Below are 23,312 nucleotides of genomic sequence, written 5' to 3'. Positions count from 1 at the left end.
TTCCGTATCTGAATGAATAACATATGATATAATATTTTTGTGGATGATGAATGAAAAAAGCCTTGGACTGTACTTGAAACATTATTTTTCAAAGTTTTTGTTTAATAGCAAAAAAAATGGTGAAGATACAAGTGCGCCGCTTTTAGTAGGAAAGCGTACGAGTGGTATGAAGTACTGCTTCCTTGAGCAGCCTCTTTTTATAAGACCGTTTTTTTTTTTATGTCCATCCGATATTATACCAAGCTGCGGTACCCATAAAATTCCCGAGTCCACTTTATTGACAAGGGGAGAAGTTTGCCTGCACTCATGAGTCTACTATTAACTCATTCATTCGTAGCCATTTTGACTGAAGCAACCCCCTTCGCTCCCGGCTGTTTTATTGGATTATTATTTTTTTTTCCAGAAACATGAAAGGGACTAGCATACGGTGGCTAACCCGTGTACTTCATTGATTTACTTTTCCACCTTACAAGGCCCTACAAAGCGCTTTACATTTTGACAACTCATTCACAAACTGATGACGCAGCATCAGAAGCAACTGCGGTTTCAGTATTTTGCTCAAGGACACTTCAACTGACGTAGTCACTTTGGCCTGAGATCGAACCTCAGGATTTGCCAGACAAGCGCTCTACCACTGAGCCACGCAGCCCCCTTAAAGCTAATGCAGTAGTCGACAGCTTTACTTTGGGAAATCTTGGTATATTTTCACTACAAAATTCTAAAAAGTTGTATATGTTAGAGAACAATATCAGTACATTTTTATTTAAAATTTAAAAAAAGTCATACATTGAAAAAAAAAAAAAGTTATTTAATTTTGAGAATGAAAGTTGTACATTTGAGGGGGAAATAAAACATTTTATATTGAACAAGTGTTTCTGAGGAAAAAAGACATTATGAAAACTATTTTTGAGAAAACGCCATTAACTCATTTACCTCCAGCCATTTTCACTGAAGCAACCCCCTTTGCTCCCGGCTGTTTTATTGGACTTTGACTGATTTTGCAAGTCCCACAGAATATTGTGTTCTATTGCTATAAAAAAAAAACACTACAACCTCAATGTGATATTGCTTAACTGTTGTTTAGTTTTAGTTGTTTGTTAGTTTTTTAATCACTAAATAATGCCAAATAAACAGCAATAGTATTGGTTAAGGACAAATACAATTCTATCTGATTATTCCATTACTCAGTGGAATAATCGATAATTTTTTTTTGACAGTGACAGCCCAGTCGTAATTTGTTTTAATGGGACTATAGCATATCCTATTGCATTGTAGTTAGAGTAAATTATTTTGTATCAAAAGTAGTTTTATACATTTTGTCAGTCCATCAGATTGTTGAAAGTGTATCGAGATACAGCATAATAAAAGAAATCGTATAACGGCACACCATCGAAATAGGGCACAAAAAGTTTTTGCCCTTTTTTTTCTTTCTGTTTTCGTTGCGCTTGTCGGAAAACAAACACCACTGTTTTGTTCCCTAACACGCGAACAAGCAAAAAGTTGAGAAAAAGTCTAGCTTGTCAGAAAATTATACTTGCAAAAAAAAAAAAAAAAAAAAAAAGTGCGAAGGAGGCGGCCTGGATCACATCCAAACTGGCGCCCACCAGTAATTATGATGCGAGTACAAAGGAGAAGGATGCGTGGCGTCCTAAAGGGAAAAAGGGGGAGTGTAGGTGTAATAATTCCGATTCCTTCCTCGCCTTCCGCAGCTCGGAAGTTCAGAAAAAAAGCAGAGCCACCCTCCCTCCTCCATTCATTTTAAAAGAAGAGGAAAAAACAACAACTGTCACGTTGACTGACGCCCATCGCGCGCGGCATCCGTGTTATATCCCGCCGCCGCCGCCGCCGCTACCGTTGTTCCCTGTAGTATACGCTGCCATGTGGGAAACTGACACTGTCAATTTACGGGAACAAAAGGATTCCTCAGCGAGAGCAACACGCATCTTTTTGGGGGGGGGCCCTGGAGACAAAAAAAAAAAAAAAGAAAGAAAGAAATAAAACAGAAATCATGACGCCCCCACGTTTACCTGCATCCAAAGAGAATGTAGGACATTCCCGGCAACCAGAAATAGCAATTTCACTCACAATTATCTTTGTCAATTTATCCCCTGCAGTCAAAAGTTGCTGCTTAACTTTGTTTGCGTTGCACTTTAATGCGAACTTGGCGAAGAAAACGCGGCGAGCCGAGCGCGTGAGAGGGAAAACTTTCGCCACCTGAGATTGGGCAACAGACGGAACAAACGAAATTTTTGTACTGCCGTTGTTTCCCGCACTGAATGTGTGTTGTGTTGTGTTGTTTCTTTCAGGCGCTGCGTTGTGTAACAACTGCCATCAATTTCTGTTAAAAGTTTGGGTGAGTATTTTTTTGTTGTTTGTTTTCCTTCTTTTGACCACAAATGCCGCCAGAATGTATTTATTGGTAAAAGCCAAATTATTTGGATAGCTCAAGGTGGCAATCGTGCTACTCACAATGCGATGTTATCACACAATACAGCAATAATGCGACAATTGACTTAAAGTATGTTTGAAGAAAACCACTAAAAACGTATTTAGGTTTATTGGAACCTACAAAAGATATCGGAGAGTATCAGTTGTCCGATACGGTATTTATTGTTCTCTCGGGAGGTACACATTTTGGTATTCTGCCAATTTTTCCCTGAGGTCTCCAAGTACATGAATACAAAACATCTTTAGCAAAATCATTATTTTGCAACAGTTTTTTTTTTTTTACCAATTCTCGTTTGCCACCCTTCAAAAAGTTTGCTTATGTTATTTTTGCACTCCTGTTTTATAACGCAAACTAATAACGTTCTTGACGTTGAAAGACTTAACGTCATTATGTTTTCTGTAAATGAAGGCCTTAGATGCAGAGACTGTTCTTTCTCCAATCAATTTGAGTGCCACCATTAGTGTTCGAAAGCACGTAGCGTAACTCAACACAATACGAATCGGCTACTGAGAGATAACAACTCATTCAATGAAGGATTAATTAATGTACCTAACGCTGCCTTAATATACACTAATTGCTGCAAGCAGTTTGTTTTCAGTTGGGAGGAATGCCTTCAGTCGTGAGCAGGGCTGGGCAAAAAATGACCCGCGGGCCGAATATGGCCCGTTGCGTTCTTTAATCTGGCCCATCATGCATTTAAGTTGTCAAGAATTCTGCAATACATTGGCGCCTTGACTTACGAGTTGAATTTATTTCGTGCCAGCGCCCATAGCTCACAACACTCATATCTCAATTCATGATATCAGCAATACTAGGGATTTTTCGCTGAGGATAAAGAATATACGCCTGTTTATATTCTCTATCTGCATGCTTTACGGTTGCTTGAATTCAAATACAAGTTGCCTGAAGGGCCATGCTTACGACAATATTGTTTGGCTAGTTTCACTGGCCTGTCTATGGCATTTTGCATTGTGTGTTAGCATTAAGCTAGAAGACTTATCAGACTACTAAAGAATATGCTTTAGTTCAATGCACAACGTGAAATTATCTTAGTTTTATATTTAGGTTACAGGAAACTTTAACTGGGAGTGGCAGTAAACGGCTTGAAGCAAGCATTTGACCTCTTTTTTTTTTTTTTCTCTCTCTCGAGGAATTGTTAGCTATCGGCCTATTAGGTCAAAAAGCAACATGCCAAAGCGTTCTGATGTAAAATTTGAGGTGGCAAGTTCTCCTTAATGTCTTTGTAAATAAATCAGCACTATTAGGAATATTTTGTGGTGCCCGGTCAGGGTGAGGCGTTTTAAAGCGTGACAAATTGTCCTTGAAATCTCTTACGATGTCCATGAAAAATAAACGCGAAATGTGCTTTTCCAAACTGAGCACACAAGCGTTACCGTCGTTGAATATGAAAATGTCGAATCGATATTTTCTGAAGAACAGATGGCCCGCTGCTGGTCGAACAGGTGCTCCAAGAATGATTTTTTTTTTTTATTCTTCTGGTAATAACAAACCGGTGCGCTTTAGTGTTTATGCATCGACTATAACACAATATGCGAAAAGGACACAACTAAAGTGATGCAGTGCTTTCTTTGTAACATTTGTTTAGACTTGTTGTGGGTGTAGTACAACGTGATGTATATTTTATGTCATATTTTGGAGGGTTTGGTGACATTTAAGGGACATGATTTTTTCATTGCCATCCATTATTCACGTCATGTTTTCGTTTCGTTTTTTTCTTAAATGTCCTTCACTAACTTTTCAACCCTTGATGTGCTGTGGTGGTCATTTTTTGCGCTGTATGCGAAAAAAAAAAAAAAAAAAAAAAAAAACTCCCATAGGAAAGCATGAGAAGAATTAAACAGGATCCAGGGTCAATCTGCGCCAGGGTCATAAAAAAAAAAAATGTCAAAAATCAGCCTTTTCAACATGTTATAAAATATTTATTTTCCTATATATCGTAACTGAAATTGAAATAATCTGTAGCAGGGGTGATTTTTAACACATCCAAAAGAGTATGATTTACACAAATAAAATAAAATAAAACGTTGTATTTTACAACTTTCTACCTTTTCTACCCCAATACAAAATAATGGAAGTTGTGATCTCTGCCGTATTAATTATGATAAATATACACAAATAAAAAAGGTGGGATTTAATTTCTAGTTAAAAGTAATATTACATTCCAGCATTTTAAAATACGATTAAAATCTCTAAACAAAAAAAAAAAAAAAATTCAGATACAAATGACTATAAATAAAGTTATTTTTCAAATTCATTTTTAGAATGGGGCAATTTGTTTAATACCAAAACACCGTATCTATAAAAAACAAATTATCCATCTTAAAAAACAGTCCATTTAAAAACAATTGTGGTAAACTTTAAATCACAGAAAACTAAACATTCCTCGCATAATTTAAAAACAAAAAAAGGAACACTTCCACATTTTCTATTTTTGAGTATATATTAATAGATAATTAAATGGTTCCAAATGCAAATTTTGTTTCCATTGTATAATAAAAAAATAATATTTTTTACATGTACAAGTAGTAATATGAAATTGTAAAAACGACAAAGAACTACCAAGTACACATCCGCGACTATAAAAGATGAAAGGCGTAAATGTGGCACAAAGTGACTTATTACAAAGCAATTTCCCCCCCCCCCCCCCCTCCCTTCATTTCACACGCTTTTATAACAATCTATGTTCCTCCTCAAGAATACCGCTGCACCTCTTTCTGTTAAAAAAGCCCAGAAAAAAATGTGTGCAATTATGTAGTTAGGGCTAAACATAGTCGACTTGTCATTGCATTCATCTCGCACCCACTGACCCAGTCGAGTAAAAAAAGAAAAAAAAACACATTACAAAAAGAGTTACGCAAGTGGTTTCTTCTGACAACCACGGTAATAATGAGCTCTGTTCTGAGCTTTAACGTGTTAAAAATATCCGCAGGAGCATCTCTGCATTCCTGCGGTTGCACCTCCAAAAAATAAAAATGTGTGTGTGTCTGGGGGGGGGGGGGTACGTGCACGTGCACGTGCCAGCGATGGATGCTTGTCGGTTTCGCCTCCTCGCATTCCTGACGCCGAATCGGGGGCCAGATTTCTTCACGCTGCCGTCCAAACCCCGGGATGAGTCGCCAGGCCGGCTGCCAACGTGGATTTCAAGAACGCAGAATGGGATATTTCAACGTTTAAGATTGACGGACGGGCTTGTTTTTTTTTTTTGGGATTGCGTTGCGAATGTAGCGCTAATGGAATTGTGTGATTGCCGCTTTCTTTGCCGGGTAAACATCTTTTCACAGATGTACTTTTAAGTCCCGCTTTCATTCAAGATGGTCCTGGCATTCTCTTTGTAATCTTCTCCTACCTGTCGATGTATGCTTTATGTTCTGAGTGCATCCTGAAATTTCACCCAAATTTATGTTGTGATGGATTAAGTGGAAGCTCTGAATTCAAATATCTTTGAAGTTGTCCAGAAGTCTGAGTGAAAATTTCGCAAAAAAAAATGCGCCAAATGTTCTACTTTTAGCAAACTGCTGTAACATGCCATGCAGAGCGTCCTGATTTTTTGAAAATATCTCAAGACTTTTACAGAAAGCCTTTAAACCAGGGATGCGCCAAAATGAATTAATTCACTTTATTTTTATTTTTATTTTTTACAAAAAAACGACGGGTAAGACATTTTTTTTTTTTTTTAAACCCGCTTCCTTGTTCTTCAGTCAGAATTACTTTCCCTTCACGTCACATTCCACCGAGTGAAACGACTCAAGAGTTTTGTCAGCTTAGATACCTACTTGAAGATTTATGGTCATAAATATTGAATATGTTTAATATTTAAGATTGTCAACCCCGACTTGTTTGGACCTTATCGGGACAAACCCACTCTTAACACACGTCGGACATATTGATGAACTTATAGGAGGACATCTTTGGTTAAACAAAAAGAACCCGATTATCTTTCCAGAACGACAGAACTTGACCCGAACCACCATCGGACGCGCGTCGTGGAGAACGGCTGCAAATCTTGCACAACCTGTAAAAATTCACATAGACTTCGGCATATTTCAAGGGACTTGAACTCTGCGAGCGCCTAATTGTCACTTAAATGACAGTTAAGAATGCTAAAATGTGATTTTCACTTTGCCTGTGGCCAAGGACGTGCTGGGCCCCAAATTCAGCCGGGGAATTTCCGAACATTTTTGGCTCCGCCCCTTGCCAAATGCTAACCAATGAGACAGCAACAGTGATTATTGATCTCATAACTTTTTTGGTAGAAACTGAAGAGTCTCGAGATGTTGTCGACCACGAAGAGACTTGATGATGTCGTGTTGACACCTGCCTTATTGAACTCTGTATAAACACGTTACTATTGCGAGGAAAGCGAATCAAAACACGACCTCGCTTAGTATAAGCATGCGCTTCATTCAGCCTGCATGCTTTAAAGCTCTTGTGTCTGACATGGACTCTTTATACTATTATAAATGTCTGTGCCATTCATATGAACAACAGAGAAGTTTCTCAGCCAGTCCCTTAATCCTGATTCTCCAGGTCCGAACCTTACCTGTGGAACTGTAAATGGGATTGGATCTCGTTTTCAAACATTTTAACTCACTCATCTTATTTTTTGCTGAATGTCTCACACAATGATATCAAAGTCGGCACGTCCGACTTGATTTGCATTGAACTCATAGAAGTTCCCTCGTACGGTCAACTGTGACATCATTTCAGCGTGTCACACTTGTTAAGTCCACGGTCTGACGAGACGAGGTGGTCCAGGGCGTCTGTCGCTAATGAACGTGCCGCTGTTTGCCGGTGACGCGTCGCCTCCGGTGTTCTCACATTCACCAGCGTCTGTTTAACAAAGCGTCCTGATTGCTCTGTTGCCGGCACCGTGTGGGATTTGGCGCCTCATTAGCATCACATTTAGCACATTTGGGATGAGTGAGGCAGGCGGTGCGGTGCCGCGCCGTCACGGGGGTAATCATCGTGTTTGTGTTTACTCTTTAGATTTAGTCGGGATTGTTCAGCACGAGATGCGGGGGGGGGGGGAAAGAAAGGTGAATTTGGTTTTGAACTGATTCGGCTTTAAAAGGGTAAAGCCTGGAGAGATGACTGGAATTGAAAGGGGCTGCGTTAAAACACTTCACGATGCTGGATGCTCTCACATGATACGTGCGTAAAACTTTCTGATAGATTTCTAAGCCCCACCCAGGACTCGCAGATTGGCCAATCCACGCAGCACACAAAGCAAATATTCTCTCTGTACAGCTAAAGCTAGCTAGCATACTTGTATTAACGGTGAACTATTGTATAGTTCCATACATTTTCCCACAGAAAGCTATGGGGTCAACCACGCCGTCATTTTTGAATCTCTCCTCCAAAATTTTAAGCAGGCGGCCACCTCCACCTTTTTGTTTGCTCGCCTTTCCTTAAAATTTCATGAATTTAATGGCAACTTTGTATTCATATAACTTCTAATTTCTTGTCCCTGGACGTAAAACGTCCGCAGGAGGGTGTCTGATAATGATATCGGTCACCGCCATGAGTACCGATACCTTAACTCATTCACTCGCAGTCATTTTCACAGAAGCAACCCCCTTCGCTCCCGGCTGTTTTACTGGATTTTGACTGATTTTGCAAGGCCCATAGAGTATTCTGTTCTATTGCTATAAAAACATGGAACCTACCAAAAGAAAGATTAGAGTCTCTTCTTTCACCAGGAAAAATAGTATATTTCTATCTGTTTCCGCAGCAATTAGCATTAGAATATAGCTACGTTTCATCATTATTCACAAATATGTTGGAAACGGTGGGGAAAAGAGCTTGTTGCAACGTGGCCCCGGTTGATCTCTTATACACTTTTTGTAATACCTACCATTGCTTCAAGCATTCTCTTCTGTTCAGCTTGAGTCTGCATCAAAGCCTTCTGAATGCTCTAGTGTAAAAAACAACAACATAAAAAAAACGTATAAATATGTCTTTGGGACCCTTCAAACATTTAAAATAGAATTTATTTATACGTTTTTGGGAGCAAATGAGTTAAAACAAGACTGGTATTAGTCACCCATCATAGTCAGGATGATACCGCCTCTGCCTGAATTTGAGCCAGGAAAAACCCTGAAACCATGTTCACTTTTATCAGCTGTAAAATAATGGCATGCTGATATTAGCTCAAAATGCTAGTGTTATGCTACTAACGCGAGGAAGTGATTAGACACCTAGTTGTTTATATAAGGCCTTTAGAATGTTTTTTTTTTCTTCCCTGTTTTGTCATCTCAAACACGAAACGGGTGTTGACTTGGTCGCTGTTTTGCATGATTTTCCCGTGCGTCTTTGATACCTTGCATACGAGCTTCAAACGCAACCGCATGTTTTTGCGCCGTGGATCAGGGCCTGTTTTTTGAGCAGGGAGCGAAGCGTGGGATAAAGCCTGCGCTCAGCCGCGATCATCAGCCTCCTCCTCGCTGAGGGAAAGTGAGGAGGCGCGTTAAAAAGGGGTAAATAAGATGTGCTTAAGGATGGACAGATGTGATTAAGATAGGCCGCGGTGATTAAGAGGCTGATATAGATACCGCTTCGATAAACAGCCTGAGCCGGGGAGTCAATTAGAGTCCAAAACCCGGCCAAAAACAACTTTTCAATTAATCCCCTATTTGGGGGTAAAAATGGTGCGGAGTGAGCAGCGTCGAGCCAAACAGCTGGAAGCTCCCAGCCCAGGGCCAAAGCTCTGACCTCAACCTCCAGATGCTTTCAGGCAAACAAGATTTTTTGTTTTCCTTCTGTCTTCATAGCGTCTTTCACACAGAATGTAGAAGAAGAATGTTGGCTAATGAGTCACATGCTGCTTCACCATATAGAAAGGAAAGTATATTCCATGATCACGTGTCAACCTGTTCGGTTTAACCCACAGCGTCGGTCGGGGTTGTTTTGTTGCGTTTTTTTTTTGTTTAGCAACCGCTAACCGCCGTCAGATTGTTTGAGGGTCGGATTAAACCTGACTAAACCTCGCGTCGGGCCCGCAGCGATCGACATCTCTGCAAGTGCTCGCCTTCTGCGGATAACAAGTTTAAAAAAATAAAAAATAAAAGTCCACATTTTAACATCCGTCATGGCAGAAAAGCAGCCAAGTAAGAATCCACAGGCAGGCTTTGCTGGTTCAGGAAAAGGTTAGCTCAAGTATTCAGGTGGGTTTAATAGTGATGCAACGTCATCTCGGCTACGATACAGTACACTGATGAAACAAATCTAATAAAATGACTTTTTTGTCTCTTTTTTTTTTTTTACCCCTTCGTTTGCCCTCCAAAATCAGATGCTTGTGAAGTTCAAGTAAAAAAAAAAAAAGAAAAGAAAAGAACCCCGTGGTGAGCTTAGCCGCATGCTATTGTGTGCAAAAGGCAGTATGAGGAAACCTTGGCGCACTGTGACATGATGGAAGTTTTTTTCCGGGTGCCTCGAGCTGCTCATTGTTATGTGTCGGCCGTATTGCTCTTCCTTCTCCGAGAAGGGGCTGCAGAAATCGGCCATGCGGCTGCCAACTTTCCCGAGAACGAGTTCAAGTATGCAGTAATAAGTCAAGGCGAGCGGATAAATCAACCTCTGCCTCTTTCGTCAGGCCACGTTGGGAGAACGTGGACGCCATCGCCAGTCGCAAGATTAAGAAGTTCTTCAAGTTGTCTGAAGACGGCGGCATTGATGTGCGGCGGCGATATCTTGACGTTTTTACGTCTTCTACGGTTCACATTTTCTTTCTCAGTTCATTCGTGTTCTGTTATGGTTCAACTTTTCTTTGTCAGTTTATTTACATTTTCCTCTTTGATTTACATTTGTCTTCTCTGTTTTGGGTCTACTTTGTCCAGTTCTTCTACAATTTGTGATTCGTGTCTCCGTTCTGGTCTACATGGTTTTCTTTATTCTACGGTTTGCTTTTTATTCTTCATTTGTCTTCTCTGGTTTCTTTTTGTTGCCAGTTTGACTTTTCTACAGCAGTGGTGTCGAAGCCCGATCCTTGAGGGCCCGAGTCCTGCGTGCTTTAGAGGCCCCTGTTCACACGGAAGCTTTGTTCCTCAAAAGAATCTTTGCACACGCAGAAACGTTTCAAGACGTGCGCGTGTGTCCAAAAGAAGACGCTGAGGACGTTTAATGGCTGTAATGTAAATGCCGAGTCTGGAGTGGCGCTGTAGCGCAGCCGCGGGGAGTTGACGGAAAGCGTAGAAGAAGAATCGGCAAAGACGAACCACTGATCTGAATAGCCGATAGGCCAAGACTTTTCTCGGCACACAATCCTAAACATTTACTGTATTGAAATATATATATACCAGGGATGTTATTTTTTTTTTAATTCGCGGAATTCCGCTTTTTTTTTATCTCCCCCCCCAAAAAAAAAAAATTCCGATTTTTTTATTTTTTTTTTTATTTTTTTTTAGTAGTTCATTGTGTATGCACATGACTCCGACAGATAACATCTTCTGCTATAACAAAGACATTTGTGGTATGCTCTAATATGAGTTACTTTTCATTTGGTCATGATACAATTATTTGTTCATGAAATTTGAACTCTTCAACATTTTTTATGTGTTAACTTAGTAATCACATTAGTTAGATATGATGATATTCTCAGTGATAGTTTTTAAAAGCAAAGGCAGTCCAATGTTTTTGAATGTGAAAAATTTATGCTGTTGTTTTGTCTATTTCTTTGTCATGTGAGTGCATTGAAAGTACTTAAAAACACGGAAAACCCATGAGCTCCGGGGGGCTTTGCCCCCCTTGTCCCCCCACCAGGGCACTGCCCTGGACCTAGCTGGGTGCCAGACCCCCGGCTAAATTTTCAGATAATTTCACTTTGGTCAAATCACATCCCTGATATACGGTTCCGTACACTTTTGGTCACTTTCTACTGGTTAACAATGTCTTTTTTCTCCTTTTTTCTTCTTTGATTTGTGTCACCTTTCTGGCTTGTCTTCTCCGGTTTCCTTCTTCCTCTCTTCCCTAGTTTGCATCTTCTCGCTTTGTGTCGTCTTTCTCTGTTTGTCTTTTGCGGTTTGAGTCATTTTCTATTGTGCAAAAGACGGTATGAGGAAACCTTGGCGCACTGTGACATGATGGAAGTTTTTCACCGGGGGCCGAAAGCTGCTCATTGTTTTGTGTGTGTGACGTATTCCGGTTGAGGACTGTAGAAATCCGCCTAACGCTTGCCGCTTTCCCTCAAACAAGTTCACGTACGCGGCGTAACGTCGTAATAAGTCGCGACAAGTGGATAAATCAACTTCAGCCTCTTTCATCAGGTGCTATTGAGATAACAGGGACGCCGTTGCTATGTGGAAGATAAAGAGGCTCTTAAAGTCATCTGTAGACAAAGTGCTATTGACGAGCGCCGGCTATGCGGCCTTGCCAGGGAGGAAGGGATTACACGCTCCAGCCAAAACCTGATACAAGCGTGAATAGACTGCGTATCGACACCGGGAACAAAAGCCAAGCTATTGTTATCGCCAAACATTGGCGACATCAACTCTCTAATTGCCCGTGATAATAGTTTGTATCATTAGGCAAAGTGTCGGGAGCTTTTTAGCAGCATATGGCTGAGCAGAAATCCAGAAATCCACACTAATCTGTCCGTCTTGTACGGTACACGTCGCATGGGGATTATACGTTGCCACTTTCCCCATGTTTACCTCCTTAGCTTTGCATCGAGCCCAAGCTCCCATTCAGCAAATGTTGTTGTTGTTGTCGAGCTGCGTGGTAGTTGACGTCGTGCGTAGCATCTGGTCAGCGGGCGTAGTTACAAAAAGAAAAACTTGTTTTCCGCCACTTTGGCTTGAAAACGGCTTCACCGTAAAGAAACGGCAAAGCTCCCCGCCGTAAATGAGAAGCAATGAAGGGAGATTTTTGTGCACTATTTACAAACGTTAGGTGTGTAACGAACGTGCCAGAAATGACACTTCGGTGCAGACCTTGGTTACAAGATCACGTTCGGTAGAGTTTGGTAAACAGGAACAGATGAAATGGCGTACAGTATATGAAGAAATAAAAAAAAAAAAAATACAAACTACAATTTTCTTCTGTAAATCAAAGTTTTTGAGACAAACAAAAATAATTCACACAATAAAATAGAATTAGTCTTAATTTCCCGGTAAAGAGAAAATGATTTGTGTTTATTTTGTACTTCATATTCATGTAGTGATTAAAAAAAGAAAAGAAAAAGGGATTAATGTTGACTATGTAACCGGTTCGGTCATTATTTTCCAAAGCAAAAACAGATGTTTGTAAATGTCTTATTTTGATTCAACGCAGAAGTCTTCTTTCATAAAGGAATATAGAAATCAGCGAACAATTACTGTTGATATGGTGAAATCAGAGCGTTTGGACCATTTTGAATTTAAAAAAATGGCTCCAAACGATAACTTGATTATTTTAATTTTGACAGCTATACTTCTAAATTTGACATACCAAAAAGATTAGTTTTTGTTAACAACCCTGCCAAATTTGAATGATGAAGAAAATCACCAAGTATATAAAACGAGGCTTGAAAATTGTAAAAAAAAAAAAAATCAAAAAAAAAAAATCACTGCTCTCAAACACTGTGGGTGTGTTTGCTGAAAATATGAATCCACACACCTTTTTTCACAATTTATTTTCTATGATTCGTGTTTTCATCCTCCTGCTTTTGTTTGCTGTCGCACGAGAAGCCAAAAGACACCGCCGCTCAACTCTTACACGCATCAGTAAAATATGATAAATCTTCAAACGCTAATAGTAATCGTCTACATTTCCATCCTGCGCGATTTATAAACAGTTTCATCCCTCGTGGATTTACTTTCCTAAAGCAGTCCACTGTGCTTTGATGCGCAGCACAACATTTGAGTGTTCGACTCGTTTAGCTGGAAGCCCTCATCGTTGGTCTTTGCATCCCAAAATGTCAATGGGCTGCCCCCCCCCCCTCTAAAAAAATTATTATTTTTTGCCTGAAGAGTGCTGAAAATTAAATTCAAACGTGTTAATCCGGAGATGACAGCGGTGACAATGACGGGACATTATTCAAACATTGCCAGCGGCTACATGTGTTAAGGCTGTGTGTGTGTGTGTGTGTGTGTGTGTGTGTGTGTTGGTTAGGTGGCAAATAAGCAAATCAGCGCTTGGCTTGGGAAGAGGTTTCTGGCAAAGACGAAAAACAGTAAAGCCTATCTGGAAGGGAACAACATTGCCTCGAATTGATTAAACGTCACATCAAACCAGCGTTAATTGCTCTCATCTGACAGCGATTGTGTTGTCCTGGAGCTTCTTATTAGCACGGCCGCATGGCTTTTATTCTTCTTGCTACCTGCGTGCTAACGTCTCCCACTTAGAAAAGCAACATGAAATTTTGGGAGGCAGGTCCGTCACGAGTAGTAGATTCATAAAAAAAAAAAAAAAGTCTTGAGAAACCAAACCTGAAAGTACACACAAAGTCCGTTCAAAGTTTTTTGTCATAACTACCATTGCTTTAAGCCGCCTGTTCATGTCAGAAGCTGCATCATAGCTTTCTGTATGCTCTTGCATAAAAAAAAACATGTTAATCCGTTTTTGGGAGTGAAGGACAATGTATTAACTCTTTGACTGCCAGACGTTTTCAGAAAAGGGATGCCGTGGGTGCCAGCCGATTTAAGCATTTTGACTGATCTTTTAAGATCCACAGAAAATGATGTGTTTGGACTATGGAAACACACATACTACTAATGAAAGATTGGACTCTCATCTTTCATCAGAAAAAAAAAGTTTGTTTCTACCTTATTCCATTTTTCAGTAATCAACAACAGAAAATGGTTAGTTTCACCTCTGTTTTGAAACAAACGTCTTTTAACGTCTTTGGCACTCCTCCATAGGATTTTACTAAACGTTATTTAACGTTTTTGGCAGTCAAAGAGTTAAAAACGTGTTGACACGTTTTTTGGGTTTGAGTTAAGGGTCACAAACGAAGTGAGCGAAGCAGGTACACTCCACGGATGTGAAAACAGGTTGCTCATTTTTTTGGTTTGTTTCCATCGCTGTTGTTGAAGCTTGGCGAAGAAGTTTGATGACTCACCATAAAAAAAACAAAACTAAAACTAAAACTCATAAGTAGAACAGACTGGTCAAAGTTCAGTGTCACCCCGAGTCAAACTTTCTAAAAAATCTGGTTTTGAAGCCAAATGGAACAAGTTGCAGGTTGTGAATTTGTGTCACGAGAGGCGTGGCCTTCATTTCCCGCCTTTCATCCTCCCCGCACCTGAATGTTTGGCATGCTAATCAGACGACTCATATTGATTTGCAGATGCCTGCGTTTGTTTGTTGTCGGCGTGGCGTTCGTGCCTTTAAAAGAAGAGCGCAATCCTCGGCGGAGGCTCGCGGCTTTGCGACGCGATATATTTACAGCTGTCACTCAGCGACCTCCCGAGACGCCAGCCACATCCACTCCCGAGACGCGGCGCGCTTATCAAGGAGCGAGCCGAGCAAGCCCGTCCCGTTTTTTTCTTTTTGATTCCTCCCCCGCCGACGCCGGCTGTCAGTCAGCGTTAAAGTCACGTTCGGCGTATTTACAGGAGCAAGTTTTGCTCGGCGCCGTCATTAGGGAGCAAAGGCCAACTTGAGCTGCCGTCAACATTGTGAGCATTTTGTCAACAAGTATGAGCGCAGACCGGCTTTTATCGCCGTTGGAAATAATTGATTCAAACAAAAATGTGATTCATTGTAATAATTGCAATTTGTCATTTTAAGCTTTTTTTTAATTTTTATTTTCTTATTATTCTACGTATCCAAAAATTACTAATATAGTGCAATATTTTTTGTACATAAAATAACAAGCTCCCGTCATGTATCATCCTTTCCGGACTTTTTATGACTTTCACATGTTTATTTGACAAAAAGTCTTTTAGATTTCAGATAAAAAAAAAAATAAAAAAAAAGTTTTCTTGGAACACCAATCAGTTGCAATAAATAGACATATTAGTGCCACAACTGAAAATAAAACAATATCATAATCAACATTTTTGTGTCTGCAAGAAAAATATTTTTCTCTGTATGTAGGAAATGCATTTTTAAATATATTTAATAAAATGAAATATACACAATGAAATTAAATCACATTAAGTAGATGTATCTAATTAAATCATAGATATATTTCATCTGTAAAATAGTGCTGTTATCACATATTGGCACAAAAAAACTAAAATTGCAAAAAATTGTGTGTGTGTTATGTCTTTATGTTATGTACCATTTTCAGTGCGCAATCAGATTTGGAATGCTTATCAGTTACAATAGCTAACGGGGGACAAATGTGTACTTGTGTTTATGGTTTGACTAACCTTCTCGTTATCCTTTGCGTAATTAGCTTCATTATGCGGCGGGCTTTCGCGGGGTAGACCTTATCGCATCCTTTGCGCTCTCTCGCTGCTGGGAGCTCCTCGTGTAAAAAAAAAAAGAAAAGAAAAGAAAAAAAAGCTGCTAGAATTCTATACCTTCCCAAACGTTCATACGGAGATCCTGCAAAAGTCCGCCATGTGCCTTTTTTTTGTTTTTGTACTTAAAATCAGTACTTTTACCACAACCTAATTTACAAGTAGACGTACACAGACGCAAACAATTAGCATTAGCACGTAGCTTCAATTTCAACCCTTTTACAAGTGCGTTGAGTGTGGCTACAACTGCAAAAGTAAAGTGGTAACACAAGTTTTGTTGTTGTTTTTCCACACTTGCTTTGGACACTGTAAAAAGGTGACTCTAGCCGGCGGCTCGATCTCGGCGTTGTCGAGGCCGCTTTGTGTTAGCCGTCCGCTAATTCAGCTCACACGTGGGTGACTGCGTGCAGGTGTCGCGGGTGAAGCGTGTCACAAGTCGCCGGGCAGACTTGTCGTCACAGCTTCTCGCCCCCCTGAGGAGGTGTTGGGGAAGTTAGAAGAGCTCCATTCAAGTAGACACTCGGAGCGTCAAGCTAACGTCAATATGCTATCAAAAAAAAACCAAATGTATTACATTCAAACCAATGCATAGAAAAAGTAAAACATTTATTGATACCACACTGGGCAAATTTATGAAAAGCAGCACACTGGAAGTATGAAAAAAAAAAAAACGAGCTCTTAGCAAGAATGATTTTACATATATAAAAGAATAGATAAATAAAATAAATAATACTTACAAATATATATGTATGTATTTTTTTTTTAAAGTTTTGTTGTTTTTTTCCTGTTTTTATATATTTATATAAATATATATATATAAAAAAATAAATAAATAAATACCAAATACTTACAAATCCATATTTAAAAAAATGTTTAGTTAGGTGTTTTCCCAGTTTTTATACATTTATATAAATATATTTTAAAAATTGTTCATATTCTCAAGGAACACTTTTTATTTAAAATGTGTAAATATGGAGGAGGGGGGGGGGGACTTAATTATACAATAAAAGTGCTTAAAAAAATATAGCTAGCCTATTTTATTTTAATTGTTTTTTTTTTTAATACATAATGCCATTTTTTGTTTGCTTGAGGTGGAATTACCGAGACCGCTGACTGTGCGTAGTCTTAAGCATATGCCTTAATCCCCACCCGACATGTTTAGGGATAAGTACTTTTTAATATTATTTAATAGGGGTCGAAATGTCTTTTCTTGCTCACATTGAGATACGAAGACATGCAAATAATAATTATTTTTTGATCGTGATGTACAGATTCTAAAAGGGAAGTGGTCACTGACGCTGATATTATTTACCCTTGACCTTTCAGACCAACCGGTGCATGTTGCTAGAGGAACATATGCAAATATGGCGGCAATGCAGACTGTTTCGAAGACAGTTTCAAGTTGCCTCTCGAACGCCGATAAAATCCACATACTGTACATGACCTGGTCTGTTTCGAGATTCCCAAATGACCCTTGGAAGACCAACAGGTGCGTGTTTGTGCGGGAACAAATACGACGGAAGCGCAAACATTTCTTGTCAATGTTTCAAGCTCCCCTCTTGAGCACTGTTGCCTCCGTGCCATGAAAAAATACATTTACGGCGTTGATTGATTTTAAGGTGCTTTTATTAATCTTCAAATGTCTTAACAGTCTTGGGCCAACATCGAAAAACAACACCAACAGAAGAAAGATGTCATTGTACGTGAACTTTGTAGCACCCGTCCAAAAGATTGACATTTTAAAATATTTTGCTTCCCATTTCGACTTTTTTAGTGTTGTCAGAGTGTAAAGTAAGCCTCGGAATGTAATGTTTTCAGTAGCTATGTTTCAGAACACCGTGTTTGACTTCGCCAGTGGTCTGACACTGTTCTTGCCTCGCCTCAATTAAACTTTTAACACCCATAAGACGTCAAACAGCTCGCCATGCTTTTATCAAAGCACCACGACGGTCAGCTTTGGAAAGTCCCGAGCCACGACGACCACTTGAACTCTTTGCCCCTCGCGGCTTTTCTCAAGAGTCGCCGGGCGGTCCGGTGTGGAGAAATGCTTAAAACCGTCAAGTGTGCGTTGCTGTTTGTGTAACGTCGCGTTAACCCGCTCAGCCATTCAGGCGTATCCGAGGCGGCCGGCGCTGCCGCCGTGGCTTCGCTCGCTATGATGGGAGCGTTGAATTTTTTAGAGCTTCCGTTCGCCTGGCTGAGCGGCCCCCCGCGCTTGTTGCGTCACCCGACGTAATTGCTAATCCCGGTCCCCCCCCACACACACAGCCCGTTGAGGCGGTATGAGGATGGTGTCTGTTTTAAGTGATGTTTTGATCGGTGCCTAGCCGAGCGAGCTAACTCTATTCCCGGGACAGAAACACAAGTTTTTTTGGGGGGGGCTGGGGTGGGGTGGGGTTATGTTCATCGCTATGACAGCGGCCCATCTAGTCGGCATCTTCGCAACATCCCGCGAAAGGAATTTGGCTGGCAGTTTCATGTCTCTTTCTTGAAGACTTGCTAGAAAGCACGTCATGCCCAAAAGAAAAAACGTTTGACAGTGTAGCCGAGCGTCTCTTGTTTGATGGCTTCCATGGCGGCCATGAAAGATTAATGCGTCGGAGAAACACCTGCAGCGAGTTCCTCAACGACAAGCGGGAGGAAAAAAAAAAAATAGCAAAGTCGACGGTTAGAACGGGGCGGAGAGGCGAACCGCGGTGGAAATGTGGCCTTTTTTGTCAGTTGATTCCCATCAGAAAGACGCGAATTGATTAAGAAGTCAGTCAATTGATCTGTGTCGTCTGCAATAGAAATGAATTGATTGATTGGTGGATAATGGAGTCTGGAAGCAAAATGGAGTGCTGCAGAAAAGAACGACTTGCGTCTTAATGTAAAAGTCGTCTGCGCTACAAATTCTGTAGCTTGTACTTGATCTACCACTTTACGGAAGAGGATTAGGGCCAGTGAAGAGAGGAGAAAAAAAAGTTTGGTAGGATCGCCACTTTATTCTCAGAATTCTCACTTGAAAGTCAGAATTCTGAGAATAAAGTGAGAATTGTCGCTTTATTCTCAGAATTCTTGCTTTAATTACAGAATTCTGACTTTCAAGTGAGAATTGTCACAACTCTCACTTTAAAGTGAGAATTATGACTTTAATCTCAGAATTCTGACTTTCTTAGTGCCCACTACTCGTCAGAATTCTGAGAACAAAGTCAGAATTCTGACTTTAACTCTTTGACTGCCAGACGTTTTGAGAAAAGGGATGCCGTGGGTGCCAGCCGATTTATGCATTTTTGACTGATCTTTCAAGGTCCACAGAAAATTATGTGTTTGGACTATGGAAACACACATACTACCAAATGAAGGATTGGACTCTCATCTTTCATCGGAAAAAAAAAAAATTGTTTCTACCTTATTTCGTTTTTCAATAATCAACAATAGAAAATGGTTAGTTTCACCTCTGTTTTGAAACAAACGTCTTTTAACGTCTTTGGCACTCCTCCATAGGATTTTACGAAACGTTATTTAACGTTTTTGGTAGTCAAAGAGTTAATCCTGCCAACTTTTTTTCTTTATTTTTTTAATCTTCACTGGGCCCAATCCTCTTCCGTACCACCTCATTGTCATTAGAGTCAACATGTAGTTTTTGCGCATAGTTGTCAAGCATCCACGCCGTCCGTCCACGCTCACGCGCTCCCATTTTTTAATGTAATCTTCCTCGGACATGCCTTCATTAGCGCGTCTCCGGATAAGGCAACTTTTAACGAGTCTGACCTCTAAAAGTTGAACGCCATGTAGCCTTGCGCTAACAGGAATCACGGGTTAGGAAAATATTCCATCGAAGCAGGAGATTGTTTAATGCGGCATTGCGCTGTTTGATAAACCGGAAAACCAACCGTGAAATTGTTCTTAATCGTGGCCAGTAAGAGGCATGCACGTAACTCGCAGACTTTATCCACTCTGTCGTCAGCTTGGCAAGTCTTAAAAACATGACATTTCCAACAAGTGTTCCTTGAGATTGACAATGAGAACTGTTCCTAATATTTAGTCTGTTCTAGTTGAAACAAGGGTCAGCGATTATGGCCCTAAAACAAAATCTGTTTTTTTTCCTCCCAAAAAATATGATTCCCCATTATAACCAATTGTTTTGTTTTGTTTTGATAAAAAGCAGAAAAACAAATACGAAATTGATTTTTCCCCCTTTCTGGGAATTGCTTCACTCATCCTGAACCCAAACATTAACAGCATTAACTGTATCCGAATATACAATTTTCCACATTTGTCCTCTTAACCATCACTAGTTATATTAGACGGAGTTTTAGGGCAAGTGGCAAATTTGCAAGAAAAAAAAACTTAAATTTGCGACTTTGGCAGAAAAAAAACTCATACACTTGCGAGAAATACACGTAGCGTAGCTAATGTCGAATCATGTGAGGATTCATCGGTGGTTAATGAGACACTGTTCATAAAATGAAAAGGCATGATGGAAAAGGATTCGTTCTTAAATTTCAAACTTTACTCGTCATACATAGCAACTAGGGCGACAGCACTTCCTGATCAGCTGACTAACACTAACCAATCAGAAGCTAGCATACTTAAGGTAAATGCGAGTGGATGACGGAGAGCAGCAGATTCAACACATCAATTTAAGATACTTGTACAAAAAAAATACCAATGTATGAATGTGTAAATCGTAATTCTGGAAACATAAATGTACAAGTAAATATGCATTTTAACAAATTAACTTAAATGCTTGATCGTCCGGGTGTGGACCTTCGAAACCTTTGCTGCTTTATAAAAAAAAAAAAAAAAAAAAAAAAATAAATAAATAAAATTATATATATACACACCACACATTTTTTTCTTAGAATATTGCACCTGCTCTCTAAAAATCTATATATTTATACGTGGCCCTAATACTCCGTGGTACTAATGCACACTGTCATTGCATTCTACCACTATGGCCGCCATCGCGTTCTGGCACAGACAGATGTTTGGATCGCGAGCGTACCCCAATGCGCATGTTAGCCCCCGGTAAGCACAAAACGGCGACACGCCGCAATTGTACACGTCGCGATCAAAGCGCGGCGCCGCGCATTGTGCGCGGCAAGCGGCGCCTTGAATGTGCCGCACGCCTCAGATCATTTTCCTTTTCTTTCGCTCCTTTTTTTTTTTTTTTTTTTGTGAAAGGCGCGAAAGGACAGGTGGGTGTGAGACATCCCGCGTCAAACGTGAGGAGCCGGGTTTTCAGCTGATATTAAAAGATGATTGTGCGTGGGCCCCAATCAGTCGCAGCCGGGATGAGAAAACGGAAACGAGGGGGAAGGAGGACGGCAGGAATTTTGGCGTGTGAATAGTTGAAATAGTTGATGTGATTTGTGGTTAAAAAGGCTTCTTGTTGTAGACGCTTGTTTTATTTCGTTGCTCTTTTTGCTCTGACAGATAGCAACACAATCAACACACTTTTTTTTTTTTTTTAAACCTTTTTGTAGAACAAATGTTTTTTTACATATAAATGTACAGTTAACATAAAAAATCTACACACCCCTGTTGAAATGCTATTTTTATTTTTATTTTGTGAGGTTTCCCAACATTGTGACTTACAAGCCTGTTCCATTTACAATCCATTTATTTATTTGTAATCTTTTTTGAAAAGGGAAGTGCAACAACCGACTGCGATAATGGGGTTGCACAAGTGCGCTCATCTCGTAACCGGCGAGGAACCAATCACATTCAAACTCATTAAATGGGCGCGAGCACACATTTACCTGCAAAGTGCCTGTGATTAACCTCAAATGAAGTTCAGATGTTCTGATACTTAATTTGCTTTAGTTACTTCGATTAATTGTGTTGCGGTTACTTAGCTAAAGTTGCAGTTCCGTATTTAGATTTGCTCGTTAGCATTAGCATAGCAACAGTAGCTTAGCAACAGTAGCATTCTTTAAAAAAAAAAAAAAAAAGAAATGAAAAGGGACACAAAGAAGTCAAACTTGTAGTCTGTTGGCATTGAACCACTTCATAATATTCTTATACCCTTTCTCTATTACTTGTAATACATTATATATTTTATATGTATTTTTCCCGGCATAAAATAAAGTGGTGTCATCTGCAAACAAAATACATTTGAACAATTTCAAAATAGTTGTAGTATCATTCACATAATATTGTAGGGGGAAAAAAACAAATATATTGTTGTTGTAATAGAGTAACACTAACTGCTATTAATGTAGGCAAAGAATAACTAGCAAAATAATGCTACGTTTATTGCTAACGTTGTCCATGCTGGTATCCCTGGGCCTTTGACGTCCATTTTTTTTTAAATGTCTGTAATAAAGAATAGAACTAACTAACTATATTGTATTATTGTTGTCGCTTGTTAGCATTATCTTAGCAACTGTAGTTCAGTAACAGTAGCTTAGCAACAGTAGCTTAGCGAAAGTTTAATTAAGGAAGAATGACAAACAAGATTGCTTGAGAAGTGCGTCAAAACAAAAAAACTAAGACCAGTGGTTACAGCAGCATTGCAACACTTTTCAATATGTTTTTATTTCATTATTTTTTTTACTCTTGTTGTTGTGTTGAGTGCGCTTTTGTTTTTCATTTGATTTGTGGGCTTTGTAGCTCAAGAAAAAGAGCAACAAAAGGTTTGGCACTTCAAAGTCATGTTGATCGTTTTCTTGTTCCAGACTTTTGGACACATTAAAAGGTGTCAAGATCACAGGATCACTACTTGCTTCTCTTTGTCTTCTTCACTGACTCAATAGTTGAAAAGGTTCACTCGGGTCTCGCGCCTTCCTAATTACTGGGCGTGCGGCGTGAGGAATATTTTGTTGGAAAAACCAAACATTCTCTAATGTTGCCATATAGGATATTTTTTGTTACACTTTATCACGAAAGATCCAACTTTAATGTCATACACAGCATTACGGTTTTAATCTTGTAAAATTTAAATATTTTTTTCTTGGAAACTATTTGTTGTAAATTAAGGATTTTTTCCCTTCTTGGTAAATGTTCAGTTTTATTTTCTCAGGATTACAACTTAAGTCTCTAAAATATACCTGTACTATTTTCACTCTGTTGAAAATATACAACTTGATTCTCACAACATTATGACTTTTTCTGAAAATAAAAATATTCCTGAAGGTGTACAACTATTTTTCTTCAAACATACGTTACTCTTTATAATTATGTTTCCTATAACATATGCATATTTTTCTTGAAGAGATTTCCTAAAAATGTGTATATATTTTTTTAAGATACTTCATTCTTGTAAGTTACCTAATTTGCACCCAAAAACGTTTAAATAAATTCTATATTAAATGTTTTAAGTGTCCCAAAGACATATTAATAAGTCTTTTTGTTCTTTGATGCTAGAGCATACAGAAGGCTTTGTTGCAGCCTCTCAACTGCAGAGAACGGTTGAATAATTGGTAGTTAATACAAAAAACGGCCAGCAAGTGGCAGCAGAGCAGAAGAGA

At 39.5% G+C, this 23,312-nt stretch overlaps 1 protein-coding gene across 5 annotated transcripts in view; it reads left to right on the top strand.

Annotated features, from left to right (window-relative positions):
- lpp (LIM domain containing preferred translocation partner in lipoma) overlaps nt 1-23,312 on the top strand; it is a 117,625-nt gene that overhangs the window by 18,194 nt on the left and 76,119 nt on the right. For all 5 annotated transcript variants that reach the window (XM_077584612.1, XM_077584609.1, XM_077584613.1 and 2 more), the window contains exon 2: nt 2,307-2,353. The gene's annotated coding sequence lies outside the window, so the exon portion shown is untranslated. The remainder of the gene's footprint in view (nt 1-2,306; nt 2,354-23,312) is intronic.

The sequence above is a fragment of the Vanacampus margaritifer genome, chromosome 13, assembly GCF_051991255.1.
Source record: "Vanacampus margaritifer isolate UIUO_Vmar chromosome 13, RoL_Vmar_1.0, whole genome shotgun sequence".
Lineage (NCBI taxonomy): Eukaryota > Metazoa > Chordata > Actinopteri > Syngnathiformes > Syngnathidae > Vanacampus > Vanacampus margaritifer.
The sequence above is the reverse complement of the archived record's forward strand: the minus strand, read 5'-3'. Positions and strand labels throughout refer to the sequence as shown.